The sequence below is a fragment of the Stegostoma tigrinum genome, chromosome 31 (genome assembly GCF_030684315.1).
Source record: "Stegostoma tigrinum isolate sSteTig4 chromosome 31, sSteTig4.hap1, whole genome shotgun sequence".
NCBI classification, from domain to species: Eukaryota; Metazoa; Chordata; class Chondrichthyes; order Orectolobiformes; family Stegostomatidae; genus Stegostoma; species Stegostoma tigrinum.
In genome coordinates this window covers 8,481,715-8,508,455 of record NC_081384.1, presented here as the reverse complement: position 1 = coordinate 8,508,455, position 26,741 = coordinate 8,481,715, and the positions used below count along the sequence as shown (strand labels likewise).

The window sequence follows — 26,741 nt, the reverse complement described above, 5'->3', positions numbered from 1 at the left end:
AACTTGTCCTTGCTGACCAGTTTTCCCAAACAATTAGTTCCATTTGCCTGCGTTAACTGATATGTTGTCCATCAGGCATGCAGCATGAGGGCGAAATATTTTACATTGCTAATTACAGGAAGAGCAATCAATGTAATCAAATTTCTTATTGCAACATATTTCACAGCAGTATGGTTTCAGTCTTCTTGATTCACAGTGTACATTCTTCATGAGGTGCCAAGGAGTTCCACTTCTTCTAGTCCCTTGGCACTCAATGGCTGGAAGGCCTTAGACAGCGATCTTTCCCCACTGTGCTTTTGCAGCAGCTGACCTAAGCTTTAGTGCATCCCTCAGCACTTGGTCCCGGACCTTGGAATGTGCCAGTTGGCAACATTTAGTCAAGGACCACTCTGTTCACTGGAAGACCCGTAGGTTTTCAGTAGACCAAAGAGGGTCTCTGACCAATTGGATGCTCATTCACATGAGTACATGTTTGTGTCGGTGTGTGTCGTGGAGAACAGAGTCCTACATCACTGAGCTGCTCAGGAGAATTCATTACATCTGTCTCCAGACTCTTCTTTACAAAGGCACATTCGCAAGGGAACAGGATTCTGCTAGAATTCCTTCCCCAGATCAATGTTGCCGAGGTCATTTGTAGGTTTTCAACACCTAACCTCGCTTACTTCAGTCCTCATTAAGAGTAAAATTGCACGAGTGAACAGCGAATAGAGTTGGAATCTCTGGGAACCAGAAGGCCAAGACTTGCCTATTTTGAGATGAATCAGATCGCAGTTGGCAGCAAAGGGAAAGAGCAGAGCAGGGTGGAATGGGAGGTTGGTTAAAATGCAGCATTGACAAAGCCACAAAAAGGACATCGGTTGATCCACCATTTATTATCCACCCAGCACTACATCCCTCGCACTTATGCGTAAAAGAGAATGGGACAGGTGAAATAAGGTGCAGTCATTTTGCTGCCACCCAATTCGTAGTCCCTCAGAAGGTGAACATTGTCTTGATCCCAACCCCTTATACACAAAGAATGCAAAACAGGAGATGAAAGCTGGCTGGTCATTTGTACTAAGGCTGGAATTGGCTTTGGCCTGCAAGCAGGTTCCCTCTAGTGGAGGTGAAAAAGAAGACATGCAGAAGAGAGATAATGGGAACTGCAGATGCTGGAGAATCCAAGATAATAAAATGTGAGGCTGGATGAACCCAGCAGGCCAAGCAGCATCTCAGGAGCACAAAAGCTGACGTTTCGGGCCTAGACCCTTCATCAGAGAGGGGGATGGGGTGAGGGTTCTGGAATAAATAGGGAGAGAGGGGGAGGCGGACCGAAGATGGAGAGAAAAGAAGATAGGCGGAGAGAGTATAGGTGGGGAGGTAGGGAGGGGATAGGTCAGTCCAGGGAAGACGGACAGGTCAAGGAGGTGGGATGAGGTTAGTAGGTAGATGGGGGTGCGGCTTGGGGTGGGAGGAAGGGATGGGTGAGAGGAAGAACAGGTTAGGGAGGCAGAGACAGGTTGGACTGGTTTTGGGATGCAGTGGGTGGAGGGGAAGAGCTGGGCTGGTTGTGTGGTGCAGTGGGGGGAGGGGATGAACTGGGCTGGTTTAGGGACGCAGTTGGGGAAGGGGAGATTTTGAAACTGGTGAAGTCCACATTGATACCATATGGCTGCAGGGTTCCCAGGCGAAATATGATTCGGGCCTAGACCCTTCATCTCATTGTAACATAGCCCCTTAAATCCAGGTATCACTCTTGTAAACCTGCCCTCCAAAGCCAATATACTCTTTCTATGCTGTGGTGCCCAGGTCTCCTCAGAGTACTCCAAGGGGGATCTGACCAGGATAACCTTTGCAGCTTCATTTTCCAGCCTTCCAGATGTAGAAGCCAGCATTTCATTAGCTTTTTTAATTATATTCTGGACCTGGTTGTGACATTTTTAAAGATCTGTGCACTTGAACTCCCAAGTCTCTTTGGACATCCAGTGTATTTAAGTTCATACCATCTAGAAAGTACCTTGATCTAGCCTTAGTCGATGCAAAATGGATAACCTCACACTTACATTGAACTCCGTCTGCCGCAGTTTTGCCCATTCGCTTAGTCAATCCATATCCCATTGTGAGGTTATGCTATTCTCTACATTGACTACAGTGCTGCATAACCTTTGTATCTTCAGCAAATTTGGATATATAACTTTCTAAGCCCTTATCCAAATCATTAATAAAAACGATCAAAGGGAAATCAGAACATTGTAATCCCCATACTTGGCAGTTGCCCTTCAGCCTGTTTTATTTTCACACCCTGCAGAGGGAATAATGAACAGGCAAATCTGAGTTTATGTAGAAATGGTAGAACTAAGTGAGCAGACTTTGTGAATTTTGCAATCATGTGAAAAGGTCCAAATTACGTTATGAACATATACATTTACTGTTTAAAATCTCTGCCATTAAATTACTGCCTTAGAATCAGAAGAAAATGTCTGTTACTGTTTGGAATAAGGAGAAGTAACATTTCTCTGGAGTGCTTTGATAGTTTTTGTTATTTCTTTGCAACTTAGAATTCTCTCCATCTTTTGGCATAACTCCCAGAACAACTTAATTTTGGATTTGATTCTTGAATTTCATGTAATTTTCTGTAAACCTATTACAGTCTGTGTAGGAAAGTTTGCTATATGTCTACCATCTCTGAAGTATTGCTGAATTATAGTCCAACACAAAGACAGTTTTGAGGTGGCTTTAGGCTGGTATATATTCTTGTTGGGAACATGAGTAGATATGCATGTTGAAGGAGGTAGCCCTGTAACTATCTGTAATTTCCCTCCTCTGTTTTCATATTATTTTCTTGTTTGTTTTCTTGAAGCTGTCCATTCTAAGACACTGGTCAGTGATGAACAATGGACTAAGCTCCACAGGACCAAGTATTCATCTTGAATCAGAGATGCAAAATCTTTCAGGAATGTGCTGCTGATTCAGATCACATGTCTAAGCAAAACAAGAGGAAAAAAACAATTACACACAAAGTAGTAGATGGGAAGAAATTGTGACTGAAGTTACCAAGAAAGGCGTAAATGCCTTATTGCCCTGTAAATCTTATGATTAAGTCCTTTCCTTTCTACTTATTGACAAACACAACAGTAATGTATGACATGACATATATCACATTCCAAGGCATCTCATAGGAGGTTTATCAGATGAAATTGAACACTGGGAACTTCAAGGCATATTATTGGTTTATGTTGCTACAAGACTTGTGGCTGAGGTTCTGAAGTGCACTCTGGAGAGACGGCAAACCTTATCTTCTCTTGGAACGTCATGGCCTCTATTTCCACTTACTTAAGAGAGACTACTGTCTGATTCTAAGGAGTTCTTTTAACCAATTTTGGCACAGTGGCTCAGTGGTTAGCACTGCCGCATCACAGTGCCAGGGACCCGAGTTTGATTCCACCCTTGGGTGACTGTCTGTGTGGAGTTTGCACGTTCTCCCCGTGTCGGTGTGTGCTTTCTCCAGGTGCCCTGGTTTCCTCTCAAAGTCCAAAGATGTGCAGGTTAGATGGATTGTCCATACTAAATTGCCTGTAGTGTCTTGAGGTGTGTGGGTTAGGTGGATTAACTATGGGAACTGCAGGGTTACAGGGATAGGGTAGGGGGTGTGACTCTTGGGATGCTCTTTCGACAGTCAGTGTGGCCAAATGGCCTGTTTCCACATTTGTAGGGATTCTGTGGATTCTGTTCTATTATACACACACACATCTCTGCAAATACATCTGTAACTCATATACACTCTACCGTCCCTTCTTTACACACTCTTGCATGAGATTGCTGCTGTCTCTGTACTTTCATGGTAGGCATCAACATCTTGTGATCATGTCTGTTCTCATTCTGCTACAATTAGAGCAGATGACCACAAGCTTGTTCGAAGTGAAAAGTTTTATAAGAGTTTGTTAGAAGAGGCAAGGTAAAGAGATGGAATGTTTACGAATAGAATTCCAAAGCTTAGAGCCTGGGCAGCTGAAGGTACAATAGCTGATGGGAGAACAATTAAAATTAACAAGGGCTATAATTGGAGAATAAAGAGCCATAACCTCAAAATGCAAGCTGAGTTACTCAGGGTTGATGTCATAAGCAAAGGCGATGGAAACCTGGAACTGTATCTTCACCAAACCTAAGGCTGAACTGAAAATGTTAAATCTGAAAGTGATTTTTGTTTTGTTTTGGCAAAGGCATTAATTGTAATGAACTGTGGTAGATGGGGTTTAGGTAAGCATCAGCTATGATCCAAATGAATGGTAGAACTAGCTGAAGGGGCTGAATGGTCTGCTGTTCCACAAAGGGACAGCAAAAATGCACCAGATGGGTAGTATGGCATCTGCCACTGTGCAAATGTAGCCCATCTGTGTGAGACTGTGAACAATCTTGTGTCATTCAGCTTGTGGTGATAGTGTGGCTGAGGACTGCGATGGTGTTAATGATTGTGTAGGCTGGAGTGGCACACACATTGCAGCTTTGTGGGAAGTGTGCGGCAACGTACTCAGAGGGCCACAGGCACTGAGAAACAGCTGCTTGAATGATCTGGATTCACCCTTTATACTTAATAATATCAATAAATAAGTAAATGAGAGATCATGGTTAAGGGGCAGAATGGACTACGTCTGTGCCCAATTTTTGCAAAGATACAATTTCCTGAGATTCTTACGTTGCTCACAGGTAAAATCTAAAAGGTAATTATATATATTTACAGCTGTTTTTGTATGATATCTGGAAGGTATTAAACTACACACACAGGGAGGGACATGACTTCTGCAAGGGAAGCAGATTGTGTCTGCTTGTTACTTTTCCTTACTTAAGTAAAAATATTGGGGGAACTAGTTCTCTGGTGTATTCTCCATAGCAACGCCTTGATGAATCAGACTTAATTTGCTAACCAATCAGCATTGTTTTCCCGTGCTATATAATTTGTAATTTGGCAATTTGGATAATTTGGAGTATTGGTTTAAAAAACACTTTGTCAAAACCCTTTCCTCTTCCACTCATTGGATCTGACCAAGAAATACCAATGTACGAGAGAAAACCACTTTGTACTTTGGAAGAGAGTACAAATAGATTGGCAGAGACACTGTCTTAGAGAATGCATCACAAGTTCTGCCAATCATACAAAGGTGTAATGTGGTATATGAATTTCAGTGCCACTGTAGTGCCAGGTATGTAAGCCATAAGTTGCAGGGGCTGTTGGATTACATCAAAACAACGTATCCCTTAGCTGTTTACAACAGGCAAGATGCTGAGCATAAGCAATCAGCCCATGCCTGCAAAACCCATTACACAGCATTGTACCTAACATGATTCTGAAATTAGACTGCATTTGCTAAATAATCTCAAATTTGGTAAAAATTAAAAAGATAAGCAATTTCAGATTGCCATTCGGTTCGCAGTGTGCCTTTGCATGGACTGGAAGCCATGTTCTTTACAGATGGAAAGAGCATGTGTACACATTGCACTGTTTGAACATAAAATAAGTGACAGCATTTACTGCTTCATCCATCAGGGCTATGCCTCAGCCAATCAGAATCAACTTGCCTGGTTTAAATTTAAACAATGTTCGGTAATTATCTGTCACACATCTTCTAACTGGTGCAGTCTCCGTTTCAAAGCCAGTACCAAACAGAGTCATCATGGGAAGCTATCAGTAGTCTCTCCTCATATAGTATAAAACAATGTTCCCCTAACACTGGATTCTTGGGAATTTCACGATGACTGCAAGATTGAAAACCTTTGACAAAATATGCCTTTTTTTAGTTGTATAAATTGCTGCTCCCTTTGAAATTTAGCACTTTTGAATTCGACCATAATCTGTGCCAGATGAAAAACTTTGACAGTATGTCTCTTTTTCTCAGCAATCCCTAAATTTTACATGAGAAACTGTTTTGTTTTCATTGACCTAGGTCTATAAAGTGACAAATGATCAAGCTCTTTCTGAGCTGCAGGGACTGGGAAAGGCAACGATTGACTCTCCTTAGATATTATTGACTTTCTGAAAAAAAACAAAGTCGAGTCAGTTAATTGACTGCACTTGGGTAGCAGGAGAACACTGAGAGGGATCAGAGGGCACAGGAAAGGAAAGAAACACAGATGAAAGGAAGAACCATGGCTTCCTCATAGGGCCAGCAAAATCTTCCAGATTCACCATTATGTTTAAACAGAAAAGGGTTAAAACAAATTGTCGTTCTGGCACTCGATTAATCTAGGGATGCCAACCTTCTAAGATTGGAAGTTGCAGTGCTCCAAGACTATCCTCCAGGATACTACTGGAAGCAAATAGGGAGAAAACTCACAGGATCACTTAAAAAAAGAATAATTTCAATTCCTTTGTTTCTTAGCAATTAGAATTAATGGAGTGGGAAAAGAACATGTTCTATTGGCAATGAAGGATCATTAGATCATTTGGAGAATGTTTACTTTGCTGTTGGTAAAGGTGGTTGGTGGACCAAGTGTCAGGCGGCCATTGGTGGGAGGAGGTCAGTTGGCAGGAAAATGTCACATGATGAAGCCTCCGGGGAGAAATCTAGCCAGAGTTGGCAATTCAGTGACCCATGGTGTTTCGATCTGGCAGAGAAATCGTCAGAGATTGCTTGCTGAAGCCTTGGGTTAAAACTGGAATGGAACCTCATGATGTCATGAACGACATTATTTAAAGAAGGATCCCACCAGCTTGGGCAAAGATGGACTTTCAAGTGACCTCATCTGCTCCTAACTGACCTCATAGCGTGTAGTGAAGGTTAAGTCACAATAGCCCAACTCTCGTTAGAGAAACCATTAGTGGTCTGCAGGTCACCACACCTCAGGCATGGTCCAAGAGTCCCCTCTTGGTAATATTTGCCAGTGCAGGAATAGAACCCACACTTTTGATATCATGCCACACTGCAAGTTAGCTGTCTGGCCAGCTGAGCTAACCAACGAGATTGATGGGGTAATTGGACTGGGGAATTGGATGTTTCTCGGAAGGAAGGAGTGACAGTGTTTGCAATTCAACATGTTGAACAGCCAAGATCAAAGGGGGAATGTTTATTTTAGTGGAAGCTAACAACCGAATGAAGGGGAATAACCTTTTCTTTCGAAAATATCTTGGTGTTTTGTGTGTTATGCATATGCCCATGGTCTGCAATCTATACAAATAGGACCCTAGGCTGGCTTTATGCATTGCACCTTGCTTAGGGAGCAACAATATTCCAAACACACAGGAGCTGTCTCAGTCATTCTGAGAATTTGATGGACTTTGACACAATAAAGCAGGGCTGTGAAATATGAGCTGGTTTCAATGATTATGCTACCTCTGCCTTGTGTGCGTATTTATTTATTTATCTATTGAACCTGAAGGGAGCTGTGCAAATTAGACTCCTCCATTTACAAAAACCAATAATGCTGTAACATAATACCATGACAACGGGCCGTGTTTGCTGTTAATTTAATACTTGGCCTGAGTGAAATTATTGCAGTCACTTGCGGGCAATGAGAATAAAGAAGCTCAGACAGGAAGCCGAATTTGACCAATATTGAATAAATCCATTCTGAACACATACTAGGACCAGTCACCTTTCTGTGCGGAGACTAGTCACCGCCCATTTTATGTCACTTTCTTTCCCAGTTCTCCAAATCAATTTGTCCACTGAACTCTTTGCTGTTCTGGTGGGTTGTCAGAAATTAGCAATTGTGTTTTGGTTTATCATAGGCATCATTTCTAACTCAAGTTGCTTTGTCTCCAGTTTTATCAGCTGTAGGTGTATTTGTGAGCACTTGTGATTTTTCACAGCCATCTGGTGCTTCAAGCTCGCGGCCATGCGTCATAGAAATGTAGAAACTAGGAGTAGGCTAATCAGCCCATCAAGCTTGCACTGCACTCAATATGATTGTGGCTGATCAATCAACATATTCCCCTCCTCCCGCCTTCTCCCCATTCCCTTCAATTCCATTACCCCTACGAACTAACTCTAACCCCTTCTTGAAAACATTCACCATTTTGGCCTCAATCACTTTCTATGGCAGAGAATTCTACTGGATTACCACTCTCTGGGTGAAGAAATTTCTCCTTGTGTCAGTTCTAAATGGCTCAACCTGTATCCCTTGACTGTGACCTTTGTTGGAGCATTGGACATCACAGAGTTGATACAGCACAGAAGGGGACAGTTCAGCCCATCATTGGCTGCAATGGCTAGCTCATGAGCATCATGACTTGGTGACATCCCCTTGTCTTTTCCCCATACCCTTGTGTATCGTTTTCATTCAAATAATCATCCAATGTTTGTTGACTGGTGCAGGTTCAACGGGCCAAAGGGTTTTTTTTCACTGTGCTGTAAACCTCTAACACTAGATTCTTCAATGCCTCAATGGGACCTGGCTCCACCACATTTCAAGGGAGTACATTTCAGACCCAAACCACTCGTGCAAGGAAAAAAAGTCTCTCTCCTAGCATCATATTTGAGAGGTTTGCCTGAGCAATAACAGCAAAAAGTGTTGGAAGTTCTCAGCAATATTGGCAACGTTTGGGGAGAGCGTAAAACTGGGATAATTTTCAGACATTTAAACATTTGCAATACTGATTTCAAGTTTCTGCCATCTTTGATATTTTGCTTCTACAAATCATTGTTTCAAATTGGCAGTATTTTAAAAAAATAATTAACAGGATGAGGGCATCACTGGCCAGGCAGCATTTATTACCCATCCCTAATTGCTCAGAGGGCAGTTCAAAGTCAACCACATTGCTGTGGGTCTGGAGTCACATGTAGGCTAAACCAGGTAAGGATGGCAGTTTTCTTCCCTGAAGGATATTAGTGAACCAGGTTGGTTTTTCCAACAATTGATTCATGGGCCTCATTAGACTCTTTAATTTGAGATTTTTTGTTGAATTCAAGTTCCAGTACCTGCTGTGGCAGGATTTGAACCTGGGTCCCCAGAACATTATCTGGGTCTCTGGATTAACAGTCCAGCGATTATACCGCTAGGCCATTGCCTACCCCCTCCAGTGGTTGCTTGTTGCCAACCCCAGTTAGACACATGACCTAGCACCTTTTTAAATTTCCTATCCAAAGAAAATTATATTTCATACCAGCCTTACAGTGCAGGAAGAAGCCATTCAGCCCATTGTGCTGGCACTGGCTGTCCAAAGAATATCCGAACCCTATCCTCGTAACCCCGTGTTTACCATGGCCAATCCACCTAACCTGCGCATCTCTGCCACTACAGGGTAATTTAGCATTGCCTATCTGCCTAGACTGCACATCTTTAGGGGGAGAAAGCTGGAGCAAACCCACACGGTGACAGGGAGAACATGCAGACTCTGCACACACAGTCACCCAAAGGTGGAATTGAACGCACAGCCCTGGACCTGCTAACCGCTGAGTCACCGCCATCTCCTAAATTTAGCTGTTAAGCTGCAGTATTTCAAGAAAGTGAAAGTGAGTCCGTTTTTATTTTTTTAATGCTGCAATTATTTGCCTACTAGGTTTATTTGCAATGCTATATGTGATGGCCTACAAGTATTATCAATAGACTATTAACCCAGAGACCCATGTCATGGTCATGTTCTGTGTTCAAATCCCAACATGGCAGATGTTGGAGTTTAAGTTCAATACAGGGGAAAAATCTGGAATTGAGAGTCTAGAGATGACAATATGAAGCTGTTGCTGATTGTTGGAAAAACCCATCTGGTTCATTGAGGCCCTATGGGGATGGAAATCTGTCATCCTTACCTGGTCTGGCCTACATGTGACTCCAGACCCACAGCAATATGGTTGACTCTTAACTGCCTCCTGGGCAGTTAGGGATGGGCAATAAATTTTGGCCTAGCCAGTTATAGTGAGATACCAGCAGCCTGTATGCAGTTATTTCACCAGTAATGCCTGCATCCTGTCAATGAATAAAAAAACTGTCCAGAAAGGTAAATGTTAATTCCTGGAGACTGCCAGTGACAACTTGGAAAGTTGGTAATTCTGCACCAATCGGACACATCCTCACGCACCACTTCACCACCCATCAGTGATTGCAAGTGGGCCGGGTTGGGGAGAGTTTGTCTGATATATTTCTTGCAACCCTAGCCTCAGATTGACAAGATCAATTGTGATATCCAAAGTCTCACATCAGTCAGTCAGTCATCTCACTCCAAGCCAGGAATCAAGCGTGGGACACGACTGTTTAGGTCAGCCCTACAATAGATACGAGAGGCCCATCATGATTATTGTGGGGAGGTTTATATGATGCTAACAGAAAGTAATGGCCTTCAATACCAGAATAATGTCAGGAATAACAAGAGAAGCCAAAGAGGAATTCATTGTTATTTCTATGACTGAGGCACAACTAGTCTCCCATGAGGTACAGCCTCGCTCATAACTAGGACTGAAATATGACTGTGACTCGGGAACCAAGAGCAGATCAAAGCTTGAGTTGAATTCCTTCCAGATACTATAAGCACAATAAAACTGTAACTTGAAGCCCCTAAATGGCTACAAGGAATAGTTAATAAATTAGATAGTGCAAGAGGAGTTATTTACTGCGAGAATTATCACGTTATCATGGGAACAGGTTTAATGCTTGGTTATGAGGTTGGGATGGGGAGATTATTGAATGAGAGCAGTTAAATGTTGAACACTGGTAGGATCGGGGTCTTGGGTAATTGGAAGGTGGTAGAAGCTGGTTTTAGGCTGGGGTGGAAGGAGATAATTGTTTGGATGTGTGCAGGCAGAATGAGCATTACTTTCTGGGGAAGGGTGAAAAGACAGAAGGCTCATTAATTGCTGAATTTTAAAGAGTCAGTTCATCTCCCCCACCGGCTACTTCTCGAGTGAAAGTCACCGCTGTTGATTTTAGTTTTTCAGCTTTCTTGTTATGGTGTATATATTTTCCACGCTTTCTCAGAAGGCTGCTCCAACCAAAGTAGCGGCCACCTTGCAAGAAGCTTTGAAAGCTTCTGACAGCCCTTATATCAACAGCATGCCAACGGTCCCAAATTTGGGCAGAAGAGTGACTGTGTGAGGATCCTTTTGTTCTCTATTACATTCCTGAATGACGCGATGACTGTGCTAATGTGACTTTAAAAAAAAATTCAGCGATGCCAATCTGTCCAAATATTATTCTAACAATGTTTAGGCTGTTGTTTCACAGCAAATTAATGGACCAAAATTGCTGCTCGAAGATTTTACGCAGGGAATGACTAAGTTCATTACCCTGTTATTTTCCAGGGCTGATGAGGAAATGGGTTGATGTGGATTGCATTTATCTGTTTAATAAATGTACAGTGCAGATTGGCTATATACCTAGGGGAGAATGCATTGTTACGTTGTGGCTATTTATTTTGAGAGGACTAGAATATAAGAGGAGGGATATACTTCTGAGGCTTATAAAGCTATAGTCAGACCACATTTAGAGTATTGTGGGCAAGTTTGGGCCCCATACCTCAGGACGGATATGCTGGCCTTGCAGCGGGTCAATAGGATGTTCACAAGAATGATCCCAAAAAATAAAAGCTTTAACTTACGAAGAGCATTTGAGGAACCTGGGTCTATACTCAATGGAGTTTAGGCTGACGAGGAAGGACTTAACTGAAACTTATAGAATACTGAATGGCTTGGCCAGAGTGGATGTTGGGAAGATGTTTCTATTGGCAGGAGAGACGAGGACCTAAGGGCACAGCCTTAGAATAAATGGAAGACCCACTAGAACAGAGGTCAGGAGAAATGCCTTCAGCCAGAGTGGTGAATCTATAGAATTCATTGCCACAGAAGGCTGTGGAAGCCAGGCCACTGACTGTATGTAAGACAGAGATAGACAGAAGTTGTTGATTGTCAAGGAGATCAAAGGTTATAGGGAAAAACGGGGAGAATGGGGTTGATAAACTTATCAGCCATTATTGAATGGAGGAGCAGACTTGATGGGCCGAATGGCCTAATTTCAGCTCCTGTGTCTCATGGTCTAATGGTCTATTCCTGTTCACCTGCTGGTGGTGGCAACGTGCATTTAATGGAATGAGATAATTTGATGACTGTTTTACTGGATCAGATGGAAATAAATGGTCTTGTGTATTGAATTGTAACAAATTTGAGTCCTGGGATGACAGGATTGACATAGGAGGAGAAATTGAGTTGGTTAGAATTGTATTCGTTGCAGCTTAAAGAAAGACATCGAATTTCATAGAAACCTATAAAACATTTAACAGCACTAGACAGGTTACATGCTGGTAGGATGTTTCCAGTGGTGGGGGGAGTCCAGAATCAGGGGTCATAATTTACGCTGAAGGCATAAACCTTATAGAATTGAGATGAGGAGAAATATCTTCACCAAGAGAGTGGTGAGCCTGCGGAATTCACAGCCACAGAAGGTGGTTGAGGCCAAAATATTGTGTTGCCAAGAAGGAAATAGCTCTCTGATGAAGGGTCTAGGCCCGAAACGTCAGTTTTTGTGCTCCTGAGATGCTGCTTGGCCTGCTGTGTTCATCCAGTTCCACACTTTGTTATCTTGGATTCTCCAGCTTCTGCAGTTCCCATTATCACAGGAAATAGATATAGTTGTTGTGACTAAAGGGATCAGGTATATTGGAGGAGGTGGGATTGGGATATTGAGCTTGATGATCAGCCAAGATCACACTAAATGGTGCAACAGGCTTGAGCATCAAATGGCCTACTCCTGCTCCTGTCTTCAATGTTTCTACACCAACTCTTTGTGAACAGGTATAAGTGGCGGCACAACAGGATTATTCATTCAGCCATGTCAAAATCTTCTCTCATACACAACCCTGGCTTGGTTCGTTTTCAGGTGTCCATAGTGGTCCTAGTGGCACTCGGAGAAGCTCATCACTTTGTGTTGGGTGTACCTTGGACTGGTGCTGGTGACATGCCATATGTCACTCAGGGGGCCTGTGTTGCTGCGGTTTTACACACCCGTTGCAGCTTGGAGTTATGGATGGGTGATGGTCAAGACTCCAACTTTCCTTCTGTCACACGGTTAGCCAGGAATCTTGCCTGCTCTTACTGCCTGCTATTGGTGTGTTTTGAGGAATTTGCAGTTTGATAGTTGAACACATCTTCCTTGGGCATCAAATCCTGGACTGAAATCCAGAGCTGCTGGCTCTGAGACAGGGCTACCACCCACGGCGCCACATGACGTTCACTGCAGTGGTGTAGGGATGTAAAGGAGGAAGCTTTTCTTTCACTGATGGTATAGAATGTGCCTGATTCCTCTTTAAATCAATGCAATTGAGCAATGGCCAGAGTGTAGAATAGGTGACCCCCTTTAATCACCTGGTCTACGTTTCGACCATGTCACATGTTAGAGTTGGAGTTTGTCAGTAATTTCTCATAATATTTAATTTATGCAGCATCCTGAAGCATCTCCAAGTTTTTACATAAGAAGTCCTTTGGAGTAACATTGACTATCACAATAGCCCATAAACTGACCCGAGTAGAATGACCAGTTAATTTAGTCAACGTAGGAATGTTGTTTAGGGCATCAGATTACCATCTGCCCTAATTAGATTAACCCTGCCAAAGGCTGAATGACCCTTGAATTGCTGAACAGAGGGAGTGAACTTCAAATTAGTGCACGGCCTGACAGGGAGCGGTTGATACAATGTGGTGTCCCTTAGTGCTGTTCTGTTGTGTCAGCCTAGATTAGGCACTCAGTTTATCAGTCAACCAACAAAAGAATCTGTAACTGATACATCAGATAGGGAGCTGTCAGTAACTTAAAGCTAACACCAGCTCTGAGAATATTACCCCCCCCACACACACACCTAGCCAGCAAAGGGGAGTTCCCTGACTTTCCACTTTCAGAAGGCTTACTTTAGAGAAGTTCTGATCAGAACTTGGGCTGCAATGTCACACTTCCACTTCTCCAATCCATTCTCTCGTTGGGGATGAATTGGCCTTACAGATTTTTCAGGGAAAAGTGGACCAAGTTTTCTTTTTGTCTCAGTGCAACCTAGCGACAGTCATGGAGGCAAAGAAGTAAACCTTTCAGCCCACTGAATCCATGCTGGCTCTCTGTGGACTAACCTTACCAGAACCATTCTTTTGCTCTGTTTCCCTCAAGCACTTATCCCAGTTTCCTTTTAAAATTATTAATTGCCTCTCCTTCCAATGGCCACATCGGCAATAAGCCCCAGGTCATTACCACTGTGTGAAAAGGCTGTTCCTTAAATCCCAGCAGTATCTCTAGCTGAAAACTCCACAACCCTTAGTCCTTATACCATCAGCTAATGGCAATAAACATAAAAAATTGATTGTCTCTAAAAAAAAGATGTCCAGGTCCACAGATATGTGACTAACAAGAAATTGTGACATTGTTACATAGTATTCTGTAATTATTGTTAGTGTATTGGGAATCAGATTCAGTGATTTCATCCATTTTTATCTTCCAAACTGTCTGGAGGTACTTGACACTTGTCCAAATTAGTAAAATAAATTAGATACAATATGAAAAATTCTCACAAGTTCAGTTCCATGCCGTTAATATGAATGAGTCTTTAGCCAAATATTGGAGCAAAGATACTTTATGTAAATTTCAGTCCACCCTGAGATACCATTCGATTAGCGAAGGCAGATCTCTGCTTATAGATGATTCTTCCCTTGTATGGGTCTTGGGAGTGTTACCACGTGATTGAATATCTGAGAATCCACTTCCAAATCCGGAAAAGTTCATTTTCCCCTCCAGTTACAACTACCTTGAGTTATTCATCTCGGACAGAGGTTGGGAAATTACCACGGAAAATACTTGATTCACCGAGATCAACTTGTTCTGAACTGATTTTAGAGTTTAAGAGCATGGATTAGGAATAGGCCACTCAGCCCCTTGAGCCTCTCCTGCCATTTAATATGATCATGTCTGATCTCGTCTTGGCCTCAACTCCACTTTCCTGTTGGTTCGCCATAATCCTTCCATCCATTACGAATTAAAAACCCATCTACCTCCTCCGTAAATGTACTCCATATCTCAGCATCCACTGGTAGGAGCAGTGAATTTCACAGATTCATGACCCTTTGAGAAAAGTAATTTCTCCTCAGCTCTTCGAAGAGTGACTACAAGTTGGTGTGAGCTCTAATATCAGCAGCAGATGCTTGGAAATGAGCTCAGGTTTCTAAAGGTGGAAGATGGGAGTCCAGAGATAATGAGATGCTGGAGAATCCAAGATAACAAAGTGTGGGCTGGATGAACACAGCAGGCCAAGCAGCATCTTAAGAGCATAAAAGCTGGTGTTTCGGACCTAGACCCTTCATCAGGAAAATAAAAGGGGTTTTTTTTCTGATGAAGGGTCTAGGCCCGAAACGTCAGCTTTTATGCTCCTAAGATGCTGCTTGGCCTGCTGTGTTCATCCAGCTCCACACTTTGTTAAGATGGGAGTCCAGGCAGGAGAGAATTTTGCAATAATGGAAGCCCAGAAGTAACCAAGGTGTCTCTGTAGGCTTGGCAGTACGTGAACTGAGGCAGGGCCTGAGCTGGGCGATGGTAAAGGGGTGGCATGGGCAATGCTGGTGATGGAGAAAAAAACATGGTTGAAAGCTCATTTTGGAGTCACATACAACATGAAGACCTCATTCATCAAGTAGGTTATGTGGCATTCAGTATAGATGGAGTTGGGGAGTCATGTTGAAGTTGTACAGAACATTGGGGAGCCGTCTTCTGGAATACTATGTCTAGTTCTGTTTGCCCAGTTATAGGAAGGACATTGTTAAGCTGGAGCGGGTTCAGAAGAGATTTACCAGGATGTTGCCGGTTATGGAAGGTTTGAGATATCAAGAAAGGCTGGATAGCCTGGGGCATTTTTCACTGGAGTGGGGGAGGTTAAGAGGTGACCTTAGAGTTTATAAAATGAAATGAGGGATTTAGAGATAATGTTAGTTGTCTTTTCCATAGGCTGGGGGATTTCAATACTAGGGGGCACATTCTTAAGGTGAAAAGAAAAATATTTACACGATATGAGGGGCAAATATTTTACGCAGAGGGTGATTCGTGTGTGGAATGAAGTTCCTGAGGAAGTGGTAGACGTGGGCAAAATGACAACATTTAAAAGACATTTGGATAAGTGCATGAATAGGAAACGTTTTATAGAATCCCTACAATGTGGAAACAGGCCCTTCAGCCCAACAAGTCCATACCAACCCTCAGAGCATCCCACCCAGACCCATCCCCCAACACTATGGGCAATTTAGCATGGCCGATCCACCCAGCCTGCACACCTTTGGACTGTGGGAGGAAACCAGACCACCCAGAGGAAACCCATGCAGACACAGGGAGAATGTGCAAATTGAACCCAGGTCCCTGGCACTCTGAGGCAGCAGTACTAATCACCGTGCCTTCGTGCCATTTGAAGGAGCCAGGAGCAAGCAGGTGGAATTAGTTTAGCTTGGGATTATGTTTGACATGGACTGGTTGGACTGAAGGGTCTGTTTCCGTGCTGTATCACTCTATGGAGAATGTGAGGTTAATGGTATAATTTACTCGGCTCATACTCCCCTGTTACAAGTGCAACTGAAACTGTAAAGTGTCCACTAGAGGTCCATCTTCAAGCTATGAGCAATTGGCTTTGCTAACACTAGAAAATTCTGTGCCTGAATTTATTATGCCTTCAAGCATGAATTCATAAACACAAACTATATTAAAATAAAATTAAACTATTAAACAATTGTCATTGCCATTGACTGAATACAGAACAGCTTGATGTAACCAAATCTAAACAGGATTCAGGTTTTCTTGATCAGAGATAATGGGAACTGCAGATGCTGGAGAATCCAAGATAACAAAGTGTGGAGCTGGATGAACACAGCAGGCCCAGCAGCATCTCAGGAGCACAAAAGCTGACGTTTCGGGCCTAGACCCTTCATCAGAGAGGGGAAATAGGGAGAGAGGGGGAGGCGGACCAGCATCTGCACCCAGCTCCACACTTTGATATCTCGGATTCTCCAGCATCCGCAGTTCCCATTATCTCTGATCACAATTTTAATCTCACTGCAAAGCCTCTTCCAGGATGCCTAACCTGAAGAAGTTACCCTCCTCCCTCCGGACCACCATCAGGGGATCTTCTCCTCTATCCACCTTCGGTCTGCCTCCCCCTCTCTCCTTATTTATTTAAGAATCCTCTCCCCATCCCCCTTTTCTGATGAAGAGTCTAGGCCCGAAACGTCAGCTTTTGTGCTCCTAAGATGCTGCTTGGCCTGCTGTGTTCATCCAGCCCCACACTTTGTTATCTCAGGTTTTCTTGGATGTATTTTCTAAACAACCAGAGTAGAAAGGGGCTTTCACCATGTCTAGTGATAAATTGACCCATTTTCATTTCCTCATTGAGTAATAATTATTAATGACATGCCTGAACAGGGACTATCCCTGATACAAACACATTTGAGGGCAGCATGGTGGCTCAGTGATTAGCACTGCTGCCTCACAGCACCGGGGACCTGGGTTTGATTCTAACGTTGGGCGACTGGCTGTGTAGAGTTTGCACATTCTCCCCCTGTCTGCATTAGTTTGCTTGGGTTTCCTCTCACAATCCAAAGATGTACTGGTTAGGTGGATTGGCCATGGGAAATGCAGGGCTATAGCCCAGGGAGTTGGGATTGAGTGGGATGCTGTTCAGGGGTCCAGTGTGGTCTTGCTGAGCTCAAGGCCTGCTTCCACACTGTAGGGATTCTATGATTCTAAACACAGAGCATGCTGGAGAAACTCAACGGGTTGGTTGGAATCATTTCAAGAAAACACCATTCTGGGTATTCGTCAAGGATACGGGAGCTGCACAGGAAATTAGTCCTGGAAGTCTTTTCTTAGGTATTGAACACCTCTCCCAACTCCCCCACAGTCAGACATCAGCGAGCATGATTGACAGGCAGGATGCATAGACTTGTCGCCCTCCTCACTTCAATTTATTTGTCTCATGATAGCTGATATAATAGTTCACTCATCTGTGATCCATTCCATCAGTTCCTTGATTACAGTTAACCACGGTCCAGCATAGGTTCAGACCTCACTAATCATTGTCCTGACTACCAGCACGCTGGTCCTTCCTGGTTTCCCATCCTCCATGAACTCCATTTCAGTTTGCAATCACTGATGACATCAGCCTTACAGAAAGGGAATGACTAAGAGTGCATCCAACTCCAGTCCAATCTCCATCCAACGTGGAGACTGCCTCATGGATTTGGATATGAAGCACTGGCCTAGTAATCAAACAGTCATGCAGTTAACCTTATCAAAGTGTTGTGTTTTTATAGGTTTAATTAAGAAAAGGTTTCCCACTGCAGCCGGGCAAAATATCAACTGTTAACATCACAATTTCAGCCTTTAACTCAGGGCCAAAGAGCAAATCTGGCTTGTCACCAACTTTCCACTTTGGTGTTGAAATTGAATTCAAACCTGTGCTTAAATTTATCAAAGTGTCCTGCTGTTCCTGATTATTAAACTAAATTAAGGTCAGCTTGAAATTGAGGCCCAGGCTTGCACTTAATTTTAATCTTCATCTCTAAGTGGTTCTTTTTAAGGTGTTTGCAGACACGCCGACCCTGTCAATATGCTGGAAATTTTTAATTAGCTTTTAACCCAATACTTAACTTGTGTAGATTTGACTCATCACTTTGATTATCAGATAAGGCACATTTAGCTTTCTGTAAGGAATTCAGTTTGAGTGTTCAAAACAAATGTTTTGAAGGTTTCTGTTGATTCTAGGAAATACCTGAAGACCCTGGCTAAGCACATGTTGACAATGTCATTCGAGGTATGATTGACATTATGTGCCAATACTGTGGCTTTAAGAGGTATATTTTGGAAATTTTTTTGACGAGAGGTTTTGAGACAGAAATACCAAGTTGCCTCTTTGAAGCCATGAGCCCATGGGTTTTTTCAAGTTAGAACAATAAAAGCAGCATGAATGGTGGAGTCAGGCTCCCACAGAAACAGAATTTTAGTTTAGGTTTTAGTTGTTCGGGTTTTGAGGTTGGATGTGGAAGGTGCCACACATCTCTCTTGGCAACAGCAAAATGCTAGAGTTCTCTCGCTCTGTGTCAGAATTTTCTCTTGATGTTCTTTTCTCCTGAACTGGAGAAGCCATTGCATGTCTGACAACCTATGTTACTGCATTTGCCTTTGCCAAGGGGGTGTTTAAGGGGTGTTACTATAATGGAACAGTTGCTGTTTAATAGTTAATAATTTATTATTCTCTTAAGTTTTCCAATTGAGTTAAAGTTATACCAATTCTTCTTTCTTTTGTTTGCTTGTTTAATTAGGTGTAGGATTAAAGTCTGTTTTGCTTAAAGTCGATTAGTGTGACCAATTGAAATACATATGGGACGCAGCACCCTATACTTGCCCTTAAATATGATAAAAGCTAGGGTCTAGGCCATCCCGTTGGTATATTTGAAATGGATTTTTGGTTTAGTCCATACCAATTGGAAGCTGAAGTTTCAGAGATCCCTTTGCTGGTTACAGGGGAAGGTGCTGTGGGGCTGGAGTGGCTGTTGGGGTGAAGGAAAAGTGGACCAGGGTGTCCCAGAGGGAACAGTCCCTGCAGAAGATGGACAAGGGAGGGGAGGGGAGTATGTGGCATCTTGCTGGAAGAGGCAGAAATGGCATCTCATGATCTTCTGGATGTGGACGCTTTTGGGATGGTGGGTAAAGACAGGGGGAGCCCTATCGCTGTTGCGGGAGGGAAGAGAGGGGGCGAGGGCAGAAGTGCGGGAGATGGGTCAGATCTGGTTGATGGCCTGAGAGTGATTTTCCTGTCCTTAAAGGTCAACTGAATATTTAATATTTAGCTCCATACTGGGGAGTTCGTCAGCCTAGATGGTTCGAGTGTGATGTGGAAATGACACTGCAGTGAGGGCTAAATCCCTAAATAAAACAAAGAGTTGCAGATACTGGAAATCTGGCACAAAAAAACAGAAATTGCTGAAGAAACTCAGCATGTTTGGCAGCAGCTGTGGAGAGAAAACAGAGTTAATGATTTGAATCCAGTGACATCTTCAGAACTGGTAGCAGTTAGAAAAAGGTGGTATTTATAATGAAGATTGAGTTTTGGTGGGTGAATGGTGGGAGGAAATGTGAGTGGATAGATGCAGATGGAGCCCAGAGAGAGAGAGAGATACAAAATGGATTTTTGATAGGCTATGACACACGGAAAGCTGAATTAGTGATAACGAGATCTGAGGATAGCAGAGAATGGGTAGTCTGTGCTGAAAACAAACTCGGTTATGTGATAATAGGCCTCAGACTGAGGGAAAATGGCTCTGACTGTGCTCAAGGCAGCCCATGCCATAACAGGACCTGGTGTGGAGGGGGAGGTAAAAAGAAAACATGGAAGGACACAGTCAGGCTTTAAAATTATTGAACTTAATGTTGAGCCCTGGAGGCTGTAGGGTTCCCAACCGAAAGGTAAGTTGCTGATCTTCAAGCCTGTTTAACTCATGTTCAAGCTGTGGTGTTAAACCTGGAACATAGAACAGTACAGCACAGTACAGGCCCTTCGGCCCACGATGATGTGCCACCCTATTATCCTACTCTTAAGATCAAACTAACCTGCATACCCTTCATTTTACTGAACATCTATGTGCCTATCCAAGAGTCACTTAAATGTCCCTAATGTGTCTGACTCTACTACCACTGCCAGCAGAGCATCCCATGCCCACCCACATGTGTAAAGAACCTACCTCTGACATCTCCCCAAGACCTTCTTTCAATAACCTTAAAGTTATGCCCCCGCATGGTAGTTATTTCCGCCCTGGGAAAAAGTCTCTGGCTATCCATTCTATCTATGCCTCTCATCATCTCATACACCTCTATCAAGTCACCTCTCATCCTTCTTGACTCCAATGAGAAAAACCTCAGCTCCCTCAATCTTTCCTCATAAGACCTGCCCTCCAGCCCAGGTATGGACTATGCAGAGACCTGTGCCCTTGTCCCACAGAAAAGGAGTGGTACCCCTTCCACTATTAACCAAGTTGTCTTTCTCCAATGGAGAGAGCTACCAATAAAAAAATGAAAAGAACTGAGATGCTGTAAATCAGGAACAAAGCAGAAGTTGTTGGAAAAGCTCAGCAGGGCTGGCAGCGTCTATGAAGAGAAATCATCGTTAAATAACTGATTTTTCTTTACATATGCTGCCAGACCTGCTGAGATACCAGTCGTGCTTCTTTGTATACTGTGCTAATTACCTATGATATAGACGATTAAGGGCATCTCTACCCCCCTTGTACTTGCTATCATCAAAAACTCTGCTGCCCACATTCTCCTCATGTCAGTTACACAGCTCCTGACTTTCTAAAGCCTGTCCACAAGACACAAATCAGGAGTGTGATGGAATACTCCCCATTTTCCTGGATGGGTGCAGCTCCAAGAACCTTAACACTTTCAAAAGCAAAGCAACCTGTTTGATTGTCACCACAACAACCCCCTAAAACATTCTTTCCCTCCACCATTGAAGCACAGCAGCAGAATGTCCGTACCGAGATACACTGCAGGAACTCAGTAAGGTCCTCTGACAGCAGCTTCCAGTTTCTCAAGCTATTCCACCTAGAAAGATGAAACTGACTTAGGAATTAGAAAATATATTTCGCTGCCTTTTAGTTTGAAAATAATGAAGAACATATCAAGAAAACTGGATATTTTGACTCCAAATCAAACTGGTGGGTTGTGATAGCAGTTTTTGTCAGGCCATCATATGATCTTAGTACAAAATGTAATTTTTTTTATTCGTTAACAGGATGAGGGCATTGCAGGCTAGGCAGTGTTTATTGTCCATCCCTAATTGTTCAGAATTAACTGCATTGCTGTGAGTCTGGAATCACATGTAGGCCAGACTGGGTAAGGATAGCAGTTTCCTTCCCTAAAGGACATTCATAAACCAGATGGGTATTTTTTCCCCCTCAGCAATCGGCTATGGATTCATGGACATCCTTAGACTCTTAATTCTGGATATTTAATTGAATTCAGTTTCCACCATCTGCTTCAGCAGGGTTCAAACCAGATCCCTAGAACATTATCTGGGTCTCTGGATTAACTGTCCAGCGATAAGAACACTAGTCCGTCGCCTCCCCAAAAAAATTCACTTCATTGAATTATACAGTTCTGAGGGAGGCCATTTGGGCTTTTGTACAGGTGCCACCTCTTTGAAAGAGCTATCCAATTAACCCCATAGCCCTATAAATGTTTCCCTTTCAAATGCGTATCTAAATCCCTTTTGATGCCTGCTTGCATCACACTCTCAGGCAGCGCAATCCAGATCAGAAGCTACTCAATTTATTTTAAAAAGAATTCTTTTCACCTTCCAAAGGGGTTTTGTTTATCTTAAAATCTGATCCTCTTAAGCTTGGGGACAAAAGAAAATCATGCACAAAATATAGACATTGAAACTGAAATACAGTTCAGTTGGCATGAGAGCAAAACCATTCATCCTTTTGAGACAGGCTGAGGAATTCCTGAGGCACAAATTTATTTTCTTGCATTGCTGCTCGCAGTGGTAGTTCGCTTATGTATTCCAGAAACATCGCCAACACTCGAACTAACTGACTTTTGTTTTGTGCTACACGTCCAATGCAGTGACCCCTCCTCTATCTTGCTGTAAATTGATGGACTGTTTCTTTTTCCTGTACTGACTGCTTTTTTTTTCCTTTATTCATTCATGGGATGAGGGCATCACTGGCCAGGCAGCATTTATTGCCCATCCCTAATTGCCCAGAGGCAGTTAAGAGTCAATAAGGGTCACATGTAGGCCAGACCAGGTAAGGATGGCAGTTTCCTTCCCTAAAAGACTTCAGTGAACCAGATGGGTTTTTCCTGACAATTACTGTTAGATTCTTAATTCCAGCTATTTATTGAATTCAAATTTCACCACCCTCTGTGGCAGGATTTGAACTGGGTCCCCGGAACATTAACAGGGTCTCAGGATTAACAGCCCAGCAATAATACCACTAGGCCATCACCTCTCCCTCATGCAGTCAGCTTAACTTTGACTTTGCCTCGTCTCGGCTCATCTGCTATTGAGACTTGCATTCATGACTTTGGTACTTTCAGAATTGCTTATTCCCCCTGTACATCTGATTGGCCACTCAATCTCTACCCTCCATGAACCAGATCTTTGCTACTCGTGTCCTTTTTTTAAATGAAATCCTGTGTGCCAAGCATCCAGGTAGTTCACCTCTAGGATCTGCATAGTGCAAGTGAGGAGTGTGATGGAATACTCCTCACTTGCCCTGGATTGGTGCAGCTCCAACAACGTTCAAGAATCTTGACTCCATCCAGTACTGAGCAGCTTATTTGATTGCCACTACATCAACCACATTAAGCATTCACTCCTTTCACCACCAATGCAAAGAAACAACATTGTGTACTAGATGTGAGATACACCAAGCCAAGACTTCTGAGGCAGCACCTTTCAAGCCTGCAACCTCTACCACGCAGAAAGGCAAAGACAGCAGATACATGGGAACATCTGCAAGTTCCCTGCCAACTCACTGTCCTGTCTTGGAAATCTGTCGGCATTTTTTCACTAACACTGTGTCAAAATCCTGGAGTCCGTACCTGACAACGCTGGATAATTTGAATCATATCAATTGCAGTGGTCTTGAGAAGCTGGCTCACCTCTACCTTCTCAAGGAGCAATTAAGGATGGGCAACAAATGCTGACCAGAGATGCTCATATCTTATGAAAAAAGTTCTTTTAAAAACACTGTATTTTGTGACCTACTGGCTCATGGCTAAATGAAGCTTAAAAGTCCAACACAGATAGTAGGAACAGCAGATGCTGGAGAATCAGAGATAACAAGGTGTAGAGCTGGATGAACACAGCAGGCCAAGCAGCATCAGAGGAGCAGGAAAGCTGATGTTTCGGGCCTAGACCCTTTTTCAGATACCTCCAAAGCTTCCCACTTCTGCAACTGTGTATTCTCCTCTATGTTTTAGATATCTGTGTCCAACAAATCCAGCCCTGATTTTAATTACTCAGCTAACAGTAGCTGTCACTTCAGTTGTCGAAGCTGTAAGTATTGAAATTCCCTTATTAATCTTCTCTGCCTTTGGGACCTCTCTCATCTCTTTTAGACTTCTCTTTTTGACCAAGCTATTTGTCATTGTCACCTGAAAATCTCCTATCTTGTTATTTTTGGTGTGCCTTTGCGGCAGCTTGGAACATTTAATGTATTTTACAAGTAATCATTTTTCCCTTTAATTCTTCATTCCTTCCCAATTTCTCCCAACGTCACTCTGTACTTGCACGAGTAACCCGCCCAATTCTTTGAAATCCTGTTGTTTGGGATCTGGTTTCGGATGTCATTGGTATTATTACTTTTACTGGATAAATGTTACCACTTCCTTATTTTATAGCTTCAGCAAGTGACCTAAACCCTGGCTGTAATTCAACTGCAACAAACGTTCTTCTAGTAGTGCCTGAGTTTACACCACTGGAATCGGAAAGACTTCCAAAAACCTTCAAACTGAAGCATTGCACTAACATCCTATTGAGGGGCTTTCTAGGCCATTTCAGAGTCAGTCATGTTGCTGCGGCAATGGAATCATGTCTTGGCCAGACTGTGTAAGGATGGCAGATTTTCGTTCTGCAAGTTGGCTTCACCTGTCGAAGGAGCAGCACTCTGAAAGCTTGTGATGTCAAATAAACCTGTTGGACTATAACCAGGTGTCTTGTGATTTCAGACTTTACCCACCCCACTCCAACACCAACACCTCCATATCTTGTTTAATATTAATACATTACTAATATTAACAGTAGAACATAGAAAAGTACAGCACAGTAACAGGCCCTTCAGCCCCACTATGTCTATGTTGAGCAAGATGCCATTGTAAACTAATATTGTAAACCATTTACTTTCTACTGTTGAGCTCATGATATTGTGTCTTTGAGATAACAAGGTGCACAGCTGGATGAACACACCTGGTCCTCTGACGCTGCTTGGCCTGCAGTGTTCATCCAGCTCTACATCTTGTTATCTCAGATTCTCCAGCATCTGCAGTTCTTACTGTCTCTGAAACGTACTGTGTCATTGGTTTGGTTCTGAGTACAGTATGAGTACAGTAACACAACCACTATCATATCACATCTCATTCATTGCTGCATTTGAGCTCTAAATGAATGTGTTCAGTAACTCCCACTTTATGCAGTAAATCTTTCCTGAACCATTTCTAGTTTCATAACATCCTTCCTCTATAGCAGGGAGACCAGAATTGCATGCAAAACTCCAACAGTGGCCTAACTGATGTCCTGTACAGTGGCAACATGACCTCCCAACTCCTATAATCAATGCACTGACCAATAAAGGCAAGCATACCAGATGCCTTCTTCACTGCCCTGTCTACCTGTGACTCCACTTTCAAGGAACTATGAACCTGCACTCCAAGGTCACTGTTCAGCAACACTCCCCAGGACCTTACCATTAAGTGTATAAGTCCTGCCCTGATTTGCCTTTCCAAGATTCAGCACCTCACGTTTACCTAAATAACCTCCATCCGCGGTAATAAGTTTTGACTGAAGCAATGCACAGAATCAGAGAATGTTACAGCACTGAAAGAAACTATTCAGTCCAATGAGTTTGTGCTATGTCTATCAGAGTGCAATCAGTCATTCTAATACTGTTCTTTGCAGCAAATTACTGCAGGTGCTGGAATAAGAGAATGCTGAGAATAAAGCTCTTCAGATGAAGCGTCATCTAAATGTGAAATGCCAGCCTGCTTTCTTTCTATGCATGCTGTCTGACCTGCTGTGATCTTCAGTATTTCTTGGTTTCAACACTGTCCGTGTCTCAGTTGTCTGGATATGCTGGTTTGTGATGCCAACAGCCGATACCAGCATAGGTTACCATGAACGACTGTCCTTCTTAACTTCCCCTCCTTGCCCAAGGTGTGGTGACCATCAGGTTAAATCACCATCAGTCATCTATCTGTAATGAGAGTGTGGTGATTTTACCTCTACAGTTTTTCTTTTATTGATTACTTATACTAAATCTGTATCCACTAAAGTATGTTTGCGGTGGATATTTTTGTACACTCTTGCATTTTATTCTTTGTGTCTATATTTCTTTCATTTGTCCCCCTCCTTTTCCCTGTAGTGATGCTGGGAGATAATTTTGGATGTGCTAAGCTCAGTAGGTAGCACTGTCACCTCTGAATCAGAAAATTGTGTATCGAATCCCACTCCCAAGCTATCAGTGTGCTAACTAGGTTGGCAGTTCAGTCCCTTCCTAAATAAATGCTCTACTCCCAGAGGCATTAACTTCCAGGCGTGATGTTAATCTGAGGATCCATCTAATCTTTTGGGGATACCAGTGCTGTTTCAGAGAAGAGTAGGGGTTTTCTCCCAGTGTCTGGACCAGCATTTGTTCATCGGCCGATGACATAAACTGGTCATGATCTTGTTGCTGTTTTGGGGCTCTGTCCATGTACCAATCACTATCTTTTCGACATTCTGAAAGTGATTCCAAAGAAGAATGGCTATGATGTGGTTTGGAACATCCTGAGGTCATATAAAGCGTTATATAAATGTCAGCCCCTTTTTTCCAATTTTTGCTGATGGTGAGATTGGCCATGGCACAGGGATGGCCTTTCATGGTCTAGCTCAGTTTTGACCCGATGTCCTCACTGAAACGCTTTCTGACTGAGGAATTCTGAATCGGACTAGGAAGTGAAACTGGCTACAATTTTTCCTAGCCTTCATCCAGAGGCAGTCAGGCTAACTGAAGCACCCAAATCAATTTGGTAGATTTGGAGGAATCAGACAGTTAGGGGTACGCAGTGTAATG

General features: G+C 42.9%; 1 protein-coding gene across 3 annotated transcripts in view; it reads left to right on the top strand.

Annotated features, from left to right (window-relative positions):
- Positions 1-26,741, top strand: part of cacnb1 (calcium channel, voltage-dependent, beta 1 subunit) — a 310,047-nt gene that overhangs the window by 5,779 nt on the left and 277,527 nt on the right. The gene's annotated exons all lie outside the window — the stretch shown is intronic.